The sequence below is a fragment of the Oryctolagus cuniculus genome, chromosome 16, assembly GCF_051225735.1.
Source record: "Oryctolagus cuniculus isolate XC-2025 breed Fujian yellow rabbit chromosome 16, ASM5122573v1, whole genome shotgun sequence".
In the NCBI taxonomy this organism is placed as follows: Eukaryota; Metazoa; Chordata; class Mammalia; order Lagomorpha; family Leporidae; genus Oryctolagus; species Oryctolagus cuniculus.
In genome coordinates this window covers 63,642,127-63,661,722 of record NC_142882.1, presented here as the reverse complement: position 1 = coordinate 63,661,722, position 19,596 = coordinate 63,642,127, and the positions used below count along the sequence as shown (strand labels likewise).

The window sequence follows — 19,596 nt, the reverse complement described above, 5'->3', positions numbered from 1 at the left end:
GGAGCTTGAATCTCTTTATCCCATCATGTAGAGGGCACTGCTCCTGGTGGAAGTTGGAATTGCAGATGCTGCAGTAAGTTAGGGTACTTGTGCTGTGTGTTTGGGAGGGAGCCCCTTCTAAATCAACTCTTCATACCATTGTGCACCAGGGCTCCCTTTTCCTCCACCACACAGGATCCCTGTGAGCAGAGACTCAACTTTCTGCTTCCCAGACCACATAACCCTCTCCGTCCCCCACACCACTGTGGCATCTGCCCAATTCTTCAGAGAAAGCTAGACTGCTTTTCTTTTCTTTTTTTTTTTTCTTGAGCTTTCCACCATTCATTTGTCAAAAACACTCCACATCCTTGATTCTGTTGATCGGAAGTTCTTTGAAACAATGCCATCAGATTTGGCCAGCTAGGGAATGGAGTCATCAGACTCACTCATCTTGTGCATAGCACTACAGATCATAGGTCTTGAACTGGCAGTTAGACCTGCCCATGACCTTGTTGACCTCGGCCACGTTCATTTGGACGAATGGGTGGTTCTTGGCCCCAGTGATGCGAATGCTGGCAGAGAATTCCCACAGCACGTGCAGGGTCCACAAACTCACCGGTGTCATCCTGCATGTCCAGGCTGTGCCTGACCACCAAAGGAGAAAAGTGCTAGAACTGTTTTTCTAATCATTTGGTAGTGGCAGGATTTGGGGAAGGAACAAATTTCTAGTGTGCACATGTTTCTGTACATACCTGGGTGGATGTGTAAATCTCTGTGCTACTGTATGTGTTTGAGATATGTATTTATGTGTGGTTTGTCTTAGTTTCCAGATTCAACAAATGAAAATACAGGTTAAATGTGAATTTCAGGTAAAAACTGACAAATATCTTTTTAATGTGAGTATATCAGTGTGTCAATGCAGTAACTAGGGCTTATTTGTACTAAAATATTACTCACTATTCACTTGAGATCAAATGTGTAATCCATGTACTTGTGTGTTTTGTGCATAAGCTAAGTCATTTATGTGTGTTTTTCATTTGCTTGTGTATCTACATGCTTGTGTGTACCTGAGTGTGTGTTGTGAACGAATGAATGTGGTTTTATTGTTTGTATGACTGTAGATATAGGTTGTGGATTCCTAAGAAGAGATTTTTTAAAACTATATAGGCTCTAGGAAAAATAGAATTCAGCACTTACAAGAAAAAATGGTTGAATTTTTTATTACTGTTCATGAAGTTTGAACAAGTCACTGCAAGATTAAGAGCCTGAACTAGACTCATTCATTTAAATATGCATTGCTCATTCTAGGAGCAGAAGGTAAGAAGACAAATAATTCATAGAGGGCTCACAGTCTAGAGAAAGGACATAGATGAAAGTGATAAGGTTATGATGTAGTAAATGTACCAATAAATGTGCAAGGCAAAATCCCAATGAATATGGCAGTACCTTCCAGTTCTTTGTGTCTGTGAAGCCAGCCCTACCATTAAGGCAGGCAGATAATTCAATGTGATGGTTTTATTGCTTGGAATCTTTAAATTATGATTATTGATGGGAGGGTACGTGCAGCTCTGCTAAACACAGACAATCATCCGGACATCAACTGCAGAGGGGTTGCTCTATTTGTCAAGTGTGTTTGCCTTTAATACCAGCAGTGCTCATGAAAGCCAAGACATGTCGCTGACTTCTGCATTTGAAGTCTTCCACTCCTCCGGTCATTTTCGGCAGTGCACCTTGCTGCTTTAAAGGGCTGCTTGCCTCTGCGGGGAGGGTCAGGAGGCACATCTCAGCTCTCTCCAGAGTCCAGCCTGATGCTACGGCTCTTTCCACTTTTACATCCTTAGGCTCACCCACAATTTTCAGGCTCTGTCTTTCAAAATAAAATTAGCTGGCTAAGTGCGATCCTGGCCATTCTGGCTTCAAATCTGTCTCAAGCGAGCTTTCACACCCTACAGAAAGCTGCCTTAATAGCATAACTGAGGAATTATGTAGGAGTTTCCGAATCCAATGGTCTGTAGTTAGAATGCAAGCCAAGGTGCTACAGCAAGAGGACATCAGTGGCTGCAGCAAGACAGAAGTTTATTTCTCACTTACCTAGTAGTCTGAGCTCATGGTGTCCTGACTCACTCATCCTGTGCATGGCATTATAGATCATAGGTCTTAAACTGGCGGTTAAACCTGACCGTGACCTTGTTGACCTCGGCCACGTTCATTTGGACGGATGTGGTTCTTAGTCCCGATGATGCGATTGCTGGCAGAGCATTTCCACGGCACGTACAGGGTCTACAAACTCACCGGCGTCATTCTGCATGTCCAGGCTGTCCCCAGTCCCCAAGGGACGAAGAGCCCCTTAGCTCCTTCTGGCTTGTTACACTCCTGCACCTTCAATCCATGGCTGCCAGCCCAAGTCTAAAATGTTTCCTTGACTTTCACCCAATGGCCCACAACAGTCAACAGGAAAGAGAGGGGAAGGGGAGCGCAGGTCCATTGCTCCCAAAAGGTGAGACTTGGGAACTGCATGAATCACTTTCCCCGACACGCACATTTCTGTACTCACAGAAGGCAGAAACATGGTCTTCATTTGGCTTTCTATGCAGCCTCTGTCCAAAGTGAACTTCCCTCCAAATATTTAAGAGTTTTCAGAACAAACAGCCTTTGGAATACATTTCTGTCTTTATGCCTACTTGGAGGTACAATAACAGCACTGAATATTCTATGTGTACTAGACACATAAGAATTCCTTAGCATCTGTTAATTCATTGGCTTCTGATAGGCAAGTCACCTGAGAAGTGAAGGGACCTGCCCACTGAGAACTAGAGTTGGTTTCTGTATCTGCAGGTTCTGCTTCTGTGGGTTCAACCAACCTTGGCTTGAAAATATTTGGAGAAAAGATTCGAATCTGTACTAAATCTATACAGGATTTTTTCTTGTCAATATTCACTAAACAATACATCACAACAATTATTTATATAGCATTGGCACTGCTATAGAGAAATGCAAAAAGTGCATAAGGGAATGTTTATGGTTTATATGCAAAATATTCTATTACTTTATATCAGGCACTTAAGCATCCATGGATCTTGGTATTCTCAAGGGTCCTGAACCAATCCCCAGTGGATGTCAAGTGACTACCACATAGGTGCCAAAAGAGGCATTTAGACTCAGACTTCTTCCCACATACTGCCCTGCCTTCTGTAATCTGCTGATGACTGGACATATGCTGGATTTTCAGTGTTCCGCTTCACCAACTGCCCTGTCTCTCTTCTTTGCAGCCCAGAAACAAAGTAGGAACTACATTCCCCATCCGTTGGTTCTTCTGGGTCTCCCATGCAAGTTCAGGGGCCCAAGCACCTGGGCCATCTTCTACTGCTTTTCCAGGCCACAGCAGAGAGCTGGATCGGACATGGAACAGCTGGGTCTTGAACTGATACCCATATGAAATGCCAGCACTGCAGGTGGTGGCTTTACCCACTACACGACAGCGCCAGCCCCCGACTAGTTTCTAGAATCCAACATGTAATTGTTCTGTCTAGTGAGGTATCTAGTACCAAACTAATTTTGAGGAAAAGCTCAACAACTTCCTCAATGGCAATGCTCTCAACCTGGAGAAATTGCTTTTTCCCAGTAACAATATGAACAACTCCTCACCAGTGCCTTCCTTTTTTTTTTTTTTTTTTTTTTAACCAAAGCTTCAGGAAGCACTGTTTGTGAATTTCCTTCTGAATAGCTCATTAAGTCATTTGCTTTTGTTCCTGCTCCTGTCTCTTCTACTGTGCTCTGTGTCTTTATTTGTGCTTTTTCTTTAGGGTCAGCAAAGAGCCTAAAAGGCTCCCTTATGTAAAAATCCTAAAACTTAACTGTGTTTTTACCCCAAGGCTTAATTTTAAGAAGTCATGCCTGTTCTATACTTAGGCCTATTCAAAGTGTGGCATTATGTAGAACAGCGAGTTGAAGCAAAAGGTAGTGAATCTCATTGGCAGTCTAATCGGCACAGAGCTATGTCTATTGAAATGTTGTAAATAGAAATAATATCCAAGAAAAAAAGAAATTGCCTCTAGGGTTGTGCCCACCAGATCTGCTTACAAATCCCAAACAAAGCTTGTCAAGTCAAGTCTCTCTCCCCCACTGTCTGGAACAAAGCAATCATTTTTTAAAATATATGTTGAGTGAATGAATATTATTCTCATTTCTCCCTTGCCACTCATTATCTACTAATGACCTTTTTCTGCCCACCTCTGTCCTATCCTTAGGGACTGCGTTTCCCAGGCTTTCTTGCTAAGTAGCCACAGGCAATGAGATGTTGGAAGGTCAAAGACACCTTAGGTTTCTCGTCCCATCCCACTTGCCTTCTGCCCTTTGTCTGCCTGTGCCCTCCATGGAAGAGCACCCATGGAATGGACCCTCCACTATATAGCCACCTGTTACTGGTCTCCCAGAACATGCTTTCCTCCTCCATCCCTTTCAGGTCAAGGGATAGAAAGCACTTCTGTTGCTGGTTGCTGATTTTCTTCAAATACTTTTTAGTTTTTACAACTCTACCCACATCTTGGTGAACCATCCCTTTGTTAAACTCTATAGTTGAACGAGATGAGTTCAATTTGGGTTTTTGCCAAGATCCTTACTGAATAAATGACACAGCTATATAAATGAAATGATTTAGAAAACCAGCTTTGGGGGCTGGTGCTGTGGCGCAGCAGGTTAACACCCCAGCCTGAAGCTCTGGCATCCCATATGGGCACCGGTTTGAGACCTGGCTTCTCCACTTCCTATTCCGCTCTCTGCTGTGGCCTGGGAAAGCAATAGAAGATGGCCCAAGTCCTTGGGCCCCTGCACCCGCATGGGAGACCTGGAAGAAGCTCCTGGCTCTTGGCTTCGGATCGGTATAGCTCCAGCTGTTGTGGCCAATTGGGGAGTGAACCAGCGGATGGAAGACCTCTCTCTCTCTCTGCCTCTCCTCTTTCTGTGTAACTCTGACTTTTAAATAAATAAAAAAATCTTTAAAAAAACAGCTTTCATAAGTGGAAAAATCATTTCCTAAAACAAAATCTCAATTATTGAAATTTTCCTTAAACATCAGTTATTACATGCAAAAGTATACATTTATTTTTATATAATATTCACCAGGGGTCAGAGACAGATAATGTAATTGATAAAATTGGTCTAAGGAAAAAAAAAAGTTACTAAGAGCGTTAATAATGACAGCTGGCAATTAGCTTGTATATGTATTACAGAGTAAATGTTCATGGAAAATGCATATTATTTATAAAAATGCAAAGATTTCATTTTGTGCACCAAAATAAACTGATCTTATAGATCAATTTTTCAATAAATTTTTGAAGTACTCTCATTTGTGTATATATTACAAAATAGTCTCAGTCGATAATGAAATTGATAGATGCACCCTAGTACATCATCTGTGGTCCAACCTCCCACAAAGGGCAGAACTCTTTTTACTTGGTAACTACATGGGGTTTTTGTTTGTTTGTTTGTTTGTTTTGAGAGATGGGGTTGAAGTGAAGTTCAGACATAGCCAAATATGAGTTTCAGGTTATAGGGTTGACATAACATTCAGGTTATGTGGAGACATCTCAATCTAAAGTCTGATAACTTCATAATCAAAATGATCAACAAGGAGAGAAGGCTTTGACTTCTTTTGGTTAAGAGGCAGATTGAAAGACAGAGACATCATCATATTAGAGTGAGTGACAGGCCTCCCAGGACCCCAGTCCAGCTCTGAATGAATACCAGATCTCTCACTTCCGCCTCATACATCCACTCTCCTGAGTATGTGGGTGCTTGCTCTTTTTCACCCTCACTTGCCCTCTTTATAATACATGACACTTTTATAATTTAAAAGTAAGAATAAGGGAGTGGACAGTTAACCTAGTGATTGAGATACCAACATTGGACATCACAGTGCCTGGTTCCTTTCTTGGCTCTGGCTGCTGATTACACCTTCCTGCCATTGCAGACCCTGAGAAGCTGTTGTGGAAGCCCAAGTAATTGAATTCTTACCAAACATGGAGGAAACCTAAACTGAATTCCTGGCTCCCTGCTTCAGCTTAGCCTAGTCTGTGCTGTTGAGGCCTTTGAGGGGATGAGCCAGTCAATGGGCACTCTATTCTGTCTGTCTGTCTGTCTCTCTCTCTCTCTTTCTCTCCCTCTGCCTATCAAATGAGTTTTTTTTTTTTTAAGATTTATTACTTATTTATCTGAAAGGCAGTTACAGAGAGGCAGAGGCAGAGGCAGAGAGAGAGAGAGAGAGAGGAGAGAGAGAGGAAAAAAGGTCTTCCATCCACTCATCCACTGGTTCACTCCCCAGATGGCTGCAACAGCCGGAGTTGGGCCAATCCGAAGCCAGGAGCCAAGAGCCTGCTCTGGGTCTCCCATGCGGGTACAGGGGCCCAAGGACTTGGGCCATCTTCTATTGCTTTCCCAGGCCACAGCACAGAGCTGGATCGGAAGTGGAGCAACCAGAACTCGAACTAGTGCACATATGTGATGCTGGCACTGCAGGCGGAGGCTTTACCCACTATGCCACAGCACTGGCCCCTCAAGTGAGTTTTAAAAAAAGAAAAATTAAAAATAATAAAAATCCAACAGAGAAAACATATAATAAATAAAGATAAGCAAAAGGGAAATAAAACATAAACTTATGCCCTTTCTTTCCATTCTAAGGTGACCAGTTTCAGCAGTTTTTTTTTTTTTTTTTTTTGCATGGCCTCAATTCAATAGGTGGATGATTGATGGCTAGCTAGGTGAGGAGACAGGGAGATATTTCCTGGCCTGAAACTAATCAAATGTGCATATTTTATAACTTGCTGTATCATGTAAAGAGGTTTTAATGTCTTCCCAGGTATTATCTATTTTTCTATAGCATCATTTTTATGACTGAAAAAATATTTGATTGTATGAATTGTCATCATTTATTTATCTAATTCCCTATTAATGGAAATTTAGATTCTTTCCTCAAATTTCTTATTTTAAATGACACTGTGAAAGATATCCTAATAATTGCTTGCTATATCAATAGTAGGGTTATTGTTATCCTATAGATATTTTCAGTGTAAGTGTGAAGAGCTTTGTTTACCCTCCTTATCTCTAAGGGGATGTCTATGATTACAGAAAAATACAAGAATCATAATCTCTATTGAGGATTAAAGAGGAGGGCCTACATATCCAATCCTGTGCCATTGTGGAGTCCTGCTTCTCCCTTCTCCCACACAATGCAATATTAGGTAAACTTAGGTAATTAGTTAACTTTTTTTAAGATTTCTTTTTTGTGGGGAATACTAAGCAGCAATATGAAATGAGTCATGTATTCCTAATTCTTCCACATAGTCATACCTATACACTGCATAAACAGCTCTTTAAGATGTATAATACATTTCATGAATATGTATGAGGGTGCTTCCAAAATTTCATGGAAAATGGAATTAAAATAAAAACTCATTTCTGTGGAAGCAGTTTTTGAAAGTCCTGCACATTTTTTTCATAATATACATTTCCCATGAACTTTTGGAAGACCCCCCGCCTTATGTAACAACGCTAATGCATAGAGCGAGGTGTCCACTGGATAGCTTATGCCATCTCCAGTGTACTTGTCTAAGAAATTCATAGCCAGAGATTCTCTGTAGAAAATGCAAAGTTCCCAACTCCAGTTGGCCCAAGGCTCACAGAGTGGCTTGACAGAAAACACAGCTGGAAGGGGTGCTGAATTTAGCAGAGTGACTACCAAATTAATGAGAACTCTTCTGAGTACTTCAGTGCAAAACACACAGACATTCATACATTTTACAAAATAGTCATTGAGCACCTTCTATGTACTTAGCACTGTGGAAGGTGCTCAGATCAGAGGATCAAGCAAGAGTAAAGGATCCCTGTCCTTACACACTTGCAATCAAATGAATAAATTGAATGAGTCCATATATGTCAATCCATTAGAACAGTGCTCGGCACATAGTAGGCATATTATAGTGGAATCTAGTAATAGTATTTCTAGTATTTGTGGAATAAATGAGTGCAGGAAGGCAGAAAACCCCGAGAGTAGGCATAGAGCCAAGGCTATGGCATTGCAGTTGTTGTGAAGTAGAAAGATCACAAAGAGGCAGCCAGAAGCAGCAGCAACAGTAGACAGAGAAGCAAGAAGTGGTGGATGTTGAGCCATGACGCTGTACAATGTTCAAGGGGTGATCGACTCTTTAAGATACGTTCTTGCCGGCGCCGTGACTCACTAGGCTAATCCTTCACCTGCGGCGCCGGCACCCCTGGTTCTAGTCCCGGTTGGGATGCCTGATTCTGTCCTGGCTGCCCCTCTTCCAGTCCAGCTCTCTGCTGTAGCCCAGGAGTACAGTGGAGGATGGCTCAGGTCCTTGGGCCCTGCACCTGCATGGGAGACCAGGAGAAGCACCTGGCTCCTGGCTTCGGATCTGCGCGCAGTGTGCCGGCTGCAACGTGCCACCTGGGGGGCGAATCAACGGAAAAAGGAAGACCTTTCTCTCTGTCTCTCTTTCTCTCTCACTGTCTAACTCTGCCTGTCCAAAAAAAAAAAAAAAAAGATATGTTCTTTTGTTTATTTTCTTTCTTATGTGATATTTAGGATATCTTAGGGAAAACTGTGTTTTTTACAATCCAAAATAGCTTGAATGGAATGATATTTATGATGATTTCATAACTGTCTCGATATCACAAGAAAAAGTCTCTACTCTTTAGCACTCTGATCAATGTGGAACACATTCTTCCTTTGGTTTTTGTTTTCCCCTTATCTGAAGTCCAAGGCTAAAGACAAACTATACACATAATTCTAAGGAAACATAAGCTAAGCTTGGAATTATTTCTCTATGGCCCACGAGCAGACATGTGAGGCACTGCACATGTTCAGAACTTTGGGGAAAAGGGTATAAGGCAGGGTCTGAAAATGTCCCAGCTTTGCTCATCCTTCTGTGTTTCAGGTTTTGTGCCATATACAAAATGAAGCTGAATAAATGTTAATTTTATTTCCCATAATTATATGACTCTCTGCTTTCTTAGCTCAGTTAAAACTCATTTGCATAGGATTTAAATTTTTTTCTTCAGAATTGGAGAACTTATCAATATGAAGTTTGTGGCTAACATCATTTGAACATTATTCAAGAATATAACCCTATTTGAAAATTCAGGGACAAAAAAGGAAAATGTTAAATGAAGATTGACACCTTCATCAAATCACTTTCAATGTGATGCCAAGCAACATAAATTTGGGTACTGGCACCCTTACATTTCAGTCCTAGTACTGTCACTTCCTAGCCACATGATCTTTGGCAAACTAACCTTTGTAGAGTTCAGTTTCTCACTTGTAACTGCAGGAAATCCTAGCTTACTCACAGGGAATTGTAGAATATTTATGAATCTTCAATTACAAATATTGACACATGTTAAAATCAGGAAATTTTGGGTCTGTTTGTTCCTCAGTCTCCGTTCTCACTGTTTATGCTAATCTCTGCTCTAATCCGGGGTTCGGATTCATCTTTGACCAACATCAAACTCCATACTTCTGCTTGTGGTAAGTGTTGAGCAAGGGCCTACCAGACTGATCTTCCTGCACGTGGCAGTAAGCTCTGGACATATGCAAGGGGCAGCTTCCTGGAGGCATTTGAGAGCAAGCAGTGTAGGTAGATTGGGAGCAGGCGGAGAGGTTATCAGTCCTCGGAGGAGGGGGACTAACGGAACAGCTTTTCAAATGTAGCACAGTGCACTCCGACTGGCCTACAGAGTAGGAGGACTCTCGGAGAAAATGATCACAATCCTCCTGACCTGAAGAATAAGAAAACCAAATCCTAGGAAACTATGGTCACCAGAGATAGAAGCCAGGAAGTGAAAGATCCAGGGAAGATTCCCAGATTCGGCCTGCTTTCATCCAAGCTTATGCTTGAACCTCATATACACAGTGTAGACTAAACTAAGCTCAGACAAAGACTAAAGACTTGACTGAGACAAAAGCAGTTGCCAAAAATAAACAGCTCGCAGTTTAAAAGTTGTTCTCATTGAAGCTAAACATCAGAGCACAGAATCTCCATACTTTTTTTATATTCACAATGTCTAGGATACAATGCAAAATTATCCAAGTTAAAGAAAACCACAAAAAAGGGGAATACAGTCTCAAGTAAGATGAGATATCAACTGAGACCATCCTGAGATTATCCATATAGTGGAATTAGCAAACAAAGGTTTTAAAGCAGCTATTGACAACAATGTTCAGTGAAGGAAAACACAATACGTTAACAATAAATGTTAGGACATCTAGATATAGAAATAAGAAAGACAAAAAGAATCAAAGAAAAATCTTGGAACTGGGAAATCCAATATCTGAAATTAAAAATGTACTGGAAAATTAAACCAAATGGAAAGAGAGAGAGCAAAGCCAAAGTGCAGAAAAAATTTGGGCTTCTATTGTGAACATTTTCAGCATAGATATTTTTCTGATGATATTTTAAGACAAAATAACTTTAATAAAAGTGATTTACCAAAACCTAAACGTTGTCATTAGTAAGACCTGGAGAATATCACAGCATGAACTTGTTGCTACTCATTCTTTCTCGTACACTACATGCTTTTTCATTCCTCAGTTCCTTCACTTATGAAATTCCATTCTCTAAGGTTCCCTTCCACTTCTTTTGTAAGTATTTAATTGTGCTTGCCTCCTTCACTGGAAAGTGGGAAGTCTGAAAGAAGAGAGAAGCTCAACACTTAAGGACTTTTGATGAACCAAGCTTTGCCCCAGGAGATTCGCCAATATCATTTGGGCATGTAGGAACCAATTCCAATTCATCTTTATTGATACAGGGCTTGGTATATTGTGTAGTTTTGCTTTCTTTTAGAAAACTCAAACTGCTTCTTTCTTCTTTCAACTCAAATGCACTTTGTCACAAGTATGTGTATTAACATTTTAAAAATCGTGTATTAATTCACTTAGTACCATGAGCAAAGTCTGAAATGAACAAGCTGTTGATATAATAATGCAAAAGACATAATGAAGGTACTAGAAAAAAAATTAGGATGTAGATGCATACAAATCCCCCCTGGGAAATTCTGTCAATAACAAAGTAGATTCTCTGAGTTAGGAAATCAGATAAGGGTGCCACAAGCAGAGAAAGAAATCTCAAGTCAGAGAGGGCCCATCATTAAGATGATTTAGTGCAGAACCCACTTCAGGGGGAATCACTTGGGGGGATAAAGAGGAATGGAAGGAAGGAAGTTGACATCATTATAGTACATCGTTTTATGGCTGTTAAGATAATTCTGGTTGTTCCTGCAGGGAATTAATTACATTAATTACACATCATAGTAATGCTTCAACTCAATTCATATTGCAATTTTTCCCTTACAGTTAAATTTACTAATATCTTCAGGTTTGAGTTGATACCCTCTGTCCAGTCCTAACTTTCTAAGCTAGAAGGAAACCTCTGGAGAATTAGAGGGCATTACTGCCCTTGGTTTACTATCTTTCCCCTTAGTGCTCTTATTTGACCTTCTGTCTGGCATTCTGTCTAAAACTCTTAAGTGAAAGGAGAAATGTCATTTTTTGGAGCTAGGTCTGCCTTCTGTAATTGACAAGATTTCCTCTCCTGGGCCTGGGATCTCATTCTCTCCCTTCTACTTTTCTTCAGTAAATGTCCCTTTCATTTATCTTCAACACTTGCATCTGTAGCACTTCCACATTATAAAAAGTTGGCTACCACCATATATCCAAACATCCTGAGGGCTGTCTTTTTCCTTCTCTCCAGTTCTCCACCTGCTTCTTCTCTACCCCTCCACTGTCACCAAGCTCATCAAGCTGTCCACTGAGCTCCCAATGTCAAACCAGTAGATTTTCCAGGCCTTATTCCAGTTGACTTCTTTGCAGCACTTAACAACTTAGCATATTCTCATGTTTTTTTGTTTTGTTTTGTTTTGTTTTTGACAGGAAGAGTGGACAGTGAGAGAGAGAGACAGAGAGAAAGGTCTTCCTTTTGCTGTTGGTTCACCCTCCAACAGCCGCCACGGCCAGCCTGCGCTGGTGTACTGCGCTGATCCGAAGCCAGGAGCCAGGTGCTTCTCCTGGTCTCCCATGGGGTGCACGGCCTAAGTACTTGGGCCATCCTCCACTGCACTCCCTGGCCACAGCAGAGAGCTGGCCTGGAAGAGGAGCAACCGGGACAGAATCTGGCACCCTGCCCGGGACTAGAACCTGGGGTGCCGGCGCTGCAGGCGGAGGATTAGCCTATTAAGCTGCGATGCTGGCCAACATATTCTCATGTTTTAAACACTCTCTTACACTTGCTTCCACCAGCTGCTGTCTCAATTTTCCTCTTATTCTTGGAGCACATTCTCAGTTTTCTGCATGGAGTACATGGAGTGTTTCTTGTCCTTAAACATGCCTGTGTCACAGAGTTCCACTTCTGGGTTCTTGTTCACCTGATCCTCTCTCCTTCACACTCTTGGTTTCAGTGACCACTCGCATTCTCGTCGTAGTCCCAGCTGTGTCTTCATGGAAGCCTATTTTCTTGGGCTCCAAAGAGTAAATGCAATAGTCTCACTGTACTTCTCTGCCAAAACTTTTCTCCACTTCGATTTGCTATCTTGGTGAATGCCACTTGCGTTCATTCTTTTGCTCAGAAGTTTCAGAAGCATCTTTACTCTTCCCTTATCCTCATCATCACAGCAAGGCAATTTCCAGATCCTGTAGATTCCCCAAATGGCTCTCAGTTCCATCTACCACTGCCTTGTCCTGTTGTTTCTCCAGGGCCAGGACTACTGCAAAGGCCATCCTAAACAGACTTCCTATTCCTGAGTCTTGTATTTGTCCAGTGTATTGCCCTTGCTTGTGCTATAATTTGTACTTTTGAAATTTAACCCTCACCTCATAATGATTTGTGTTGCTTTCAAGATGTCCACTGGCCTCCTGATCCAGTCCAACCTTCCTCTCATGCTATGCCAAGCTCCTGGTTGTCCCCCAGATCCTATCAACTCTTGATTCTCTCGAGCTTACAACTGCATTTCTATAAGGTTGGGTGTGGCCATGTGCCGACTTCACACCTTACTTGCTTAAAAAGAATTTGCTTGCCCCAGGCTTCTTCACTGTATGCTCCCCTAAGCTGGAACACAGAAATGGCTGGGATGCATCACCCACTATGCAAAGGTAGAACAAGGTACCTCTCAAACACCCTCATACAGAAAAGCCACTACCAACTTGGCCAGCCAAACAATTGTGTGAGAAGGAAGTTAAAACTATTTTATTGGGACCATTGTATTGTGGGGTTTTAATATTCTACGCTAGCCTCTGTTCTAAAGAGTAAACCTGCTTTCTCCTTTTGACACTGTTACCCTTCTTCTCTTATTGAATCCTTTGCTCAATCCATACCAGGCTAGTGACAGTCAGCAAATACCATACATGCTCATACCTTCCCAGTTATGCATGTGCTAGTTCCTCTCTCTGGAGTCTGCTATCTTTTTATTCAGCCTGATTAAGAACTCCAGCGAGATCTCAACCTCTGGTGGGAGTCCTTCTTAACTTCCCACAGCCCTACTCCTTTTGCTCCTGCAGCACACCATGTACTTTTTCACAAGGTCGTGTGATCACTGGTTGGTCTTCATGTCTCCCCTCAGTAAGCACCTTGGTTATGGGGGCTGTCTTTTATCTCTGGGGTTAACAAATGTAGTTGGGGTTCAACAAATGTGTATTAAGTGAAGAGTTGCAGAAGCTCATGGCGTTTGGAGGCTCCTGAGAGGAAGCACAGGTGCACCTCTAAATATGTGTATGTGTGTCTTTAACTGAAGCAAGAGCCAGAGGCTGGGGTGTAGCCCCAGAGAAGGCCAGGGAGCTACACTGAGGCCAGGAGTACAAACGCCAAGTCTATGGGTCAGGATCAAGGAGGAAACTAGAAGAGCTACAGGGGGTAACAAGGACAGTCTTTAAAAAAATTATCTATTTATTTATTTATTTATTTGAAAAGCAGAGTTTCAGAGAGACAGAGAGAGATCTTTCATCCACTAGTTCCCTCCCCAAATGGCCACAACAGCCAGAACTGGGCTTATCCAAAGCCAGGAGCCAGGAGCTACTTCCAGGTCTCCCACATGAGTGCAGGGACCCAAGCACTTGGCCCATCTTCCACTGCTTTCTCAGGCATATTAGCAGGAAGCCGGATTGAAAGTAGAGCAGCCAGGACTCAAACTGGCACACACATGGGATGCCAGCACTGCAGGCAGTGCATTTTTCCTGCTATATCACAGTGCCAGCCCTACCAGGGTAGTCTTTAGTAGGCAGAATAATGTCCCCCTACAGATAACCATTGTCCTAACCCATGGAGCCTGTGAATGTATTGGGCTACATGGCAAAGGGTGGTTAATGGTACAGAAAGAATTAAGGTTTCTCCTCACAGATACAGGTCATTAAAAAAGGAGAGAGACGAATCACCTGGGGCTCTCCCAGGGGGCCCAATATAATCACAAGGATCTTTAAAAGTGGAAGATGGAGGCAGAAGATGGAGAAGCCAACAAATGGTGGAATGAAAAAGAACTCATCCCAGTGCTGCTGGTTTTAATGATGGAAGGAGATCCTAGGCCAAGAAATGTGGATGTCTTCTTACAGTTGGAAGAGATAAGGAAACAGATTCTCCCCCAAAAGAGAAGTAGCCAAGCGAACACCTTGATTTTAACCCAATGAAACTCTCTCTGGAGTTTCAATCACCAAAACAGTAAAAAAAATAGACATGTTTTTCCTTAAGCTATGAATTTATAGTAATTTGTTGTCAAGCAATAGCGAGCTAATAGAAGCACTATCAACTGAATAAATTTGGACAAGATATTTAATGTCCCTAAATCTCAGTATATATAATACATATATACAATATATATATAATCTCCTATAATAACAGCAAATGTGTGTTCTGTGGCTGTGAGGATCAAGTGCAATATATGCAAAGTGCTTGGCAAAGTATTTAACACATAATGAGCGGTCCACAAATGATTGTTATTTTTAATAATGATATTAGCATTTCTATCATCCATGCTATTATTGTTCACTAATTTGGTACATCTGGGCTAGAGAAGAAGGAAGATACAGGAAAAAGGAGAAAATAGAACAATTTTGGAAGCCTGCAGGCATATTTGGATTTAGCAATTTTGTAATGTGTCTTCTTAACTCACAGAATTCACTTCATTTCCTTCTGCTCTCTCTCTCTCCCTCTCTCTCTCTCTGCCTCCCTTGCTTTAGGTATTAAGATTTATTTTAAACTTAGCCATTTCAAAGTCTCCTTGGCATTGCATAAATGTAGCACCATTAAATATATATTCGAGTTCTTGAGCAGGTTGGCTTTCCTGCCAAGAAATGGAACCTCCTAGGTGAGCAGTTGGAAGGAGGACAGACAGCAGGTACCCACCGACCCTGTCATTTTTACCTTGAACAAGGACCACATTTTACAAGCTCCAAATTCAGATGGATGGTCTGAAAAACATTTTTCCTCCTGATTTTAACTCATGCTTTTATGAAAAGGCTTTCACAGATATTAAATTAAATCACAAGAGATTTAGTAAATAGTCTATTGCAAAGAACAAAAAAAATCTGAGGTGAAAATTCAAGGAAGACATACTTCAGTTTTAATGATAATTTGAAGTTTGAATTATCTGTGATGATCTAGAATGCCAGGTTTTGTTGGCACATCTGTGTTTTTGTTTTATTTTGCTTTGCTTTGCTTTGCATAACTGCAGGCATCTTTTCCCCTGCTCTTGCCTATCCCATCCCAATCAGGTGACCCTGGCCAGCTGTCAGACATAGAATTCCACCTTCCAATGGAAGATAAAGGGGCATCACACTGACCCTGGCGGTGACTGGTCCCATAAACTGGCATGCAATCCCAGAGGAACTGCTTTTGTACAAAGAGGAGAAGAGCATGACCTTCTCTTTCTCCTCTCATTGCAATGGGTAGAGATTTACCAGGAGCCTGGGGGCTGCCACACTAACTGCCCTGAAAGGAAACACATCTGCAGGAAGTAAAAGGAGGCCACAGCTCAGAGAGAGGCTGGGCTGAGAAACGGAAAGAAGAAAAACATCCTAACGACATCTCTGAATCCTCAGGCCCAGCTGTGCCTGATGCAACCCACCGCCTCCTCCATCCTTGTACCTGAAGGCAGGAACCTTTGTGTGGGTGGGACTTCTGTGCCTTGAAATGGAGCAATCCCTGGTTAACGCACAGGGTCACTGCAAAAACACCATCAGAAAAAGACCTCAGAAAACAGCTCTGGTTGGAGTTGGGGGAGACACAGGAACGGGAAGAGAAAGGAGAGGAGGCAGCAGAGGTAGGAGAGGGGAGGCTCTGAGGCAGAACCCCAGGGTTACTGTCGCAGCACTGCCATTTGCCAAAGGCAAGCCCTTGCCTGAGCCCATTGCATTTCAGCTCCATGGTCTGCAGAATGAGGGACTGTGATTGCGCCGCCATGCTTAACAGGAGGAAGTGTGTCAAGAGGCTCACCTGACATCGTCAGCGTGAACATCTTTGTAAAATGTTAAGTGCTTGCAAATTGCACTTATTACACAGAAAGCAGCATGCTTGAAAAGACCATGGATTAAAACTCAAACCGGAAACACAAAGATGGAAAGCAAGCAACGGAAACTTGGACAGATGAAAATAGAAATCAGTTAATGACTGGATTTTCCTTAAAGGGCAGAGTTTCGGCTGAACATCACGGGTTGCAGTAAAATATATGCAGAACATATTCAAAAGCCAGAAAACAATGCTAGAGCTGTGTACAAGGTAGGATTGGGAAGAGAGATAAAAGAGGGTGCGTCTCTGGGCATCAGGTATTAATTATTGTCCCCATATTGTATTTGATAAAAAGAAGGCTCAGAGCTGCCATTCAAGGCCAGACTTATGACTTGACACCCACATTACTAGACTACATTACTGCCCAGACAATAGTTTTTAAAAAGCTAGAGTTAGAGATTAAATAAGGATAATCTTGGTTTCCTTCCCAGATCATAAGAACCAATGAAGTAATATTTTAAAGAAGGCTAGAGTTTCCTTTTTTTAATTGATGCATTTTATTTGAGGGGAAGAGAGAGAGAAATGGAGGCAATACATTGGTTCACGCTCCAAATTCCCAGGAGCCAGCCACTTAACAAGGTCTACCACACAGGTTGCAGGGACCCAAGTATGTGAGCCATCCCTTCTGCCTCTTTGGGCATTCTTTAGCAGGAAGCTGGAATCAGGACCAGAACCAGGACTTGAACCCAGCCATTCTGATATGGGATTTTGGTGTTCCAAGTGGTGTCTTAGCTGTTGGGTGAAATGCTTACCCCTAGAGTTTACTTAAATAATAATAAAAAAAACTTGTTAACAGTATTCTGTTACGCTTAAAGTCTAGGGTTTTCAGTAGTTACCAAACATCTGTTTTCCTTTTTTCCAAGTGTCAAGAATTGTGAAGGGTCTGGGATTTTACCCTACATATTACTATCTTAATAAGATAGATGACTCCTGAGTCAGAGACAAAGGACTTTATTCCTCATGGCAAAAGGAATAGGCACTTTGATGCTTGTTCTATTGGTTCCCCAGCCCTTCATGTCCCCTATGCATGGCCCAGGGAACCCATAGTGGGGGCCTGCACTTGCCCTGTGTTGCATCACCAAAGAAGAACACTGAAGCTGCGACTCACTGCTTTCATAACAAGTGGAAATGAATCTGTGCTGTGTCTGGATTAAGATGTTACCTCATTCCTTAACATTGCCTGCTACAAACACGGCTCTGAGAAATCACCCAATTAAACATTGGTCAGGTCTTTGGATTTTTGGCATATCCATCAGGAATGTGTAGGGAGACTCAGCACTTGTGGTGAATCACCCCTCCCAGCAGGGAGTCAGTCCTTCCCCTGGCAACACTCTAAGTCTTAATTGCATATTTACCTTCTCCAACTACAAGTTCACTCTCTGCTAGCACCATCCTTGCACAGATTTCTTCTAGTTGTTTCTCATGCTAGCTGCAAGCATCTCTAACTTTATTCCCATAGCCCCACCCCCTGGCCCGAGTGTGATGCTTTGTGGTTTTGTCCACATACCTGGGCTGAATGACAGTTTTCAGAGTTACCTTTCTTGTATGCTTCTATTAGGTCAGGCACCAAGGAATGTTCTCACATGGGAGTCGGAGGGCAAAGGGGAGCAAGCAATCATCTCCCATGTTCTCCCACTTCCTCAAACGCTGACCTGGATACTCCAGTGATGTGATCTGGCAGGTGTAAAGTACCTCAGCGGCTGATTTAACCAACTGGAAGCCCTGCAGAAGGAAGGCTGAGGCCTTTCCTGATGTAGAGACCATGACAAGCTTCTGGCTCCGCACTTGCTTTCCATTCCCCTTGGATCTTCCCTCCTGCCTGCCTGCCTGTGGACACATTCCAGCTTGCACCAACTGGACTCCATCCTGCTCCAGGACTTTCCTTTCAGTCTCCATGCCCTAAGGACTTCAGGTTTGCTAAGCCTGTCACCCCAATTCTATGAGCTAATTACTTGTAATACATCCCTCAATATATTAATATAAACTAATATTTTAGTATTCATCATTAGCATGTATCATCAACAGACATATCCTATGGGTTTGCTTCTCTGATTGAACCCTGACTGACATACTGACATTTCATGGAGACTGCTGTTTTGATGAGACTTCCTCCTTGCCAAGTCTAATAACATTCTCAGTCCTCACTTTGTATGACCGCCTGTACTGAGTAACCTCCATCCTGGGTTTGGAAATACCATTCAGGTTCTCTTCTTTCCTCTCCTTTTCTTGTTCTTCTTGTTCCTCTAACTTCAGTAATTGTCCTAAGAGTATTCTTGGCATGCATTTATTATATCTTTCTCCTCTCTTACAGGTGCTCTTCAATCCACCTGGTCTTAACTATACTCAATACCAATGATACAAATATATATTCTCATTTTTACTATCTTGAGTTTCTTAGTATAGTTCTTGCCAAGTCAAGTTAATGAAAAATACATCAAAAAGGAAAATAGTTCAATGGTTATTTGATTTTTCCATCCTTCTGGGCCCTGGAGAAATTTGCTTATCATCCTAGTTATCCCTATCATCAGCATCACCACTATTTCCTGAGCCTTTATATGTAATAAATTGTGTTTAAAGTTCTTCCCAAACATAATCTCATTTAATCCTAGTAACAGTTTTTGAAGATTTATTTATTTGAAAGGCTGTACAACACAGAGAGAGACATGGGTGGAAAGAAAGGGAGGGAAGGAGGGAGGGAGGGAGAGAGAGAGAGAGAGAGAGAGAGGAGAGAGAGAGAGAGAGACTTTCCATCAAATGGTTCACCCCTAAATGGTCACAACAGCCTTAGGCTGAAGCCAGAAACTCTATCCAGGTCTCCCATGTGGGTGGCAGGGGCCCAAGTACTTCACTGCTTTCCTAGTTGTGCTAGCTGGAAGCTGTACTGGAAACAGAGCAGCCAGGAATTGAACTAGCACTCCAGTATGGGATGCTGGCATCCCAAGAGGTGGTTTAACACACTGTACCACAATATTGGCTCCTCCTAATAGTATGAAGTAAATATGATTCCTACTATTCTTATGAGAAAATTTCAAATTTGGGAAAGATTATATAACTTTCCTTGAGT

The 19,596-nt window shown here is 42.1% G+C and overlaps 1 pseudogene; it reads right to left on the bottom strand.

The window, feature by feature from the left end:
• Positions 1-321: 321 nt before the first annotated feature.
• LOC149121785 (small ribosomal subunit protein eS21 pseudogene) lies at positions 322-2,287 on the bottom strand (annotated as a pseudogene).
• Between the last annotated feature and the right edge of the window lie 17,309 nt (positions 2,288-19,596).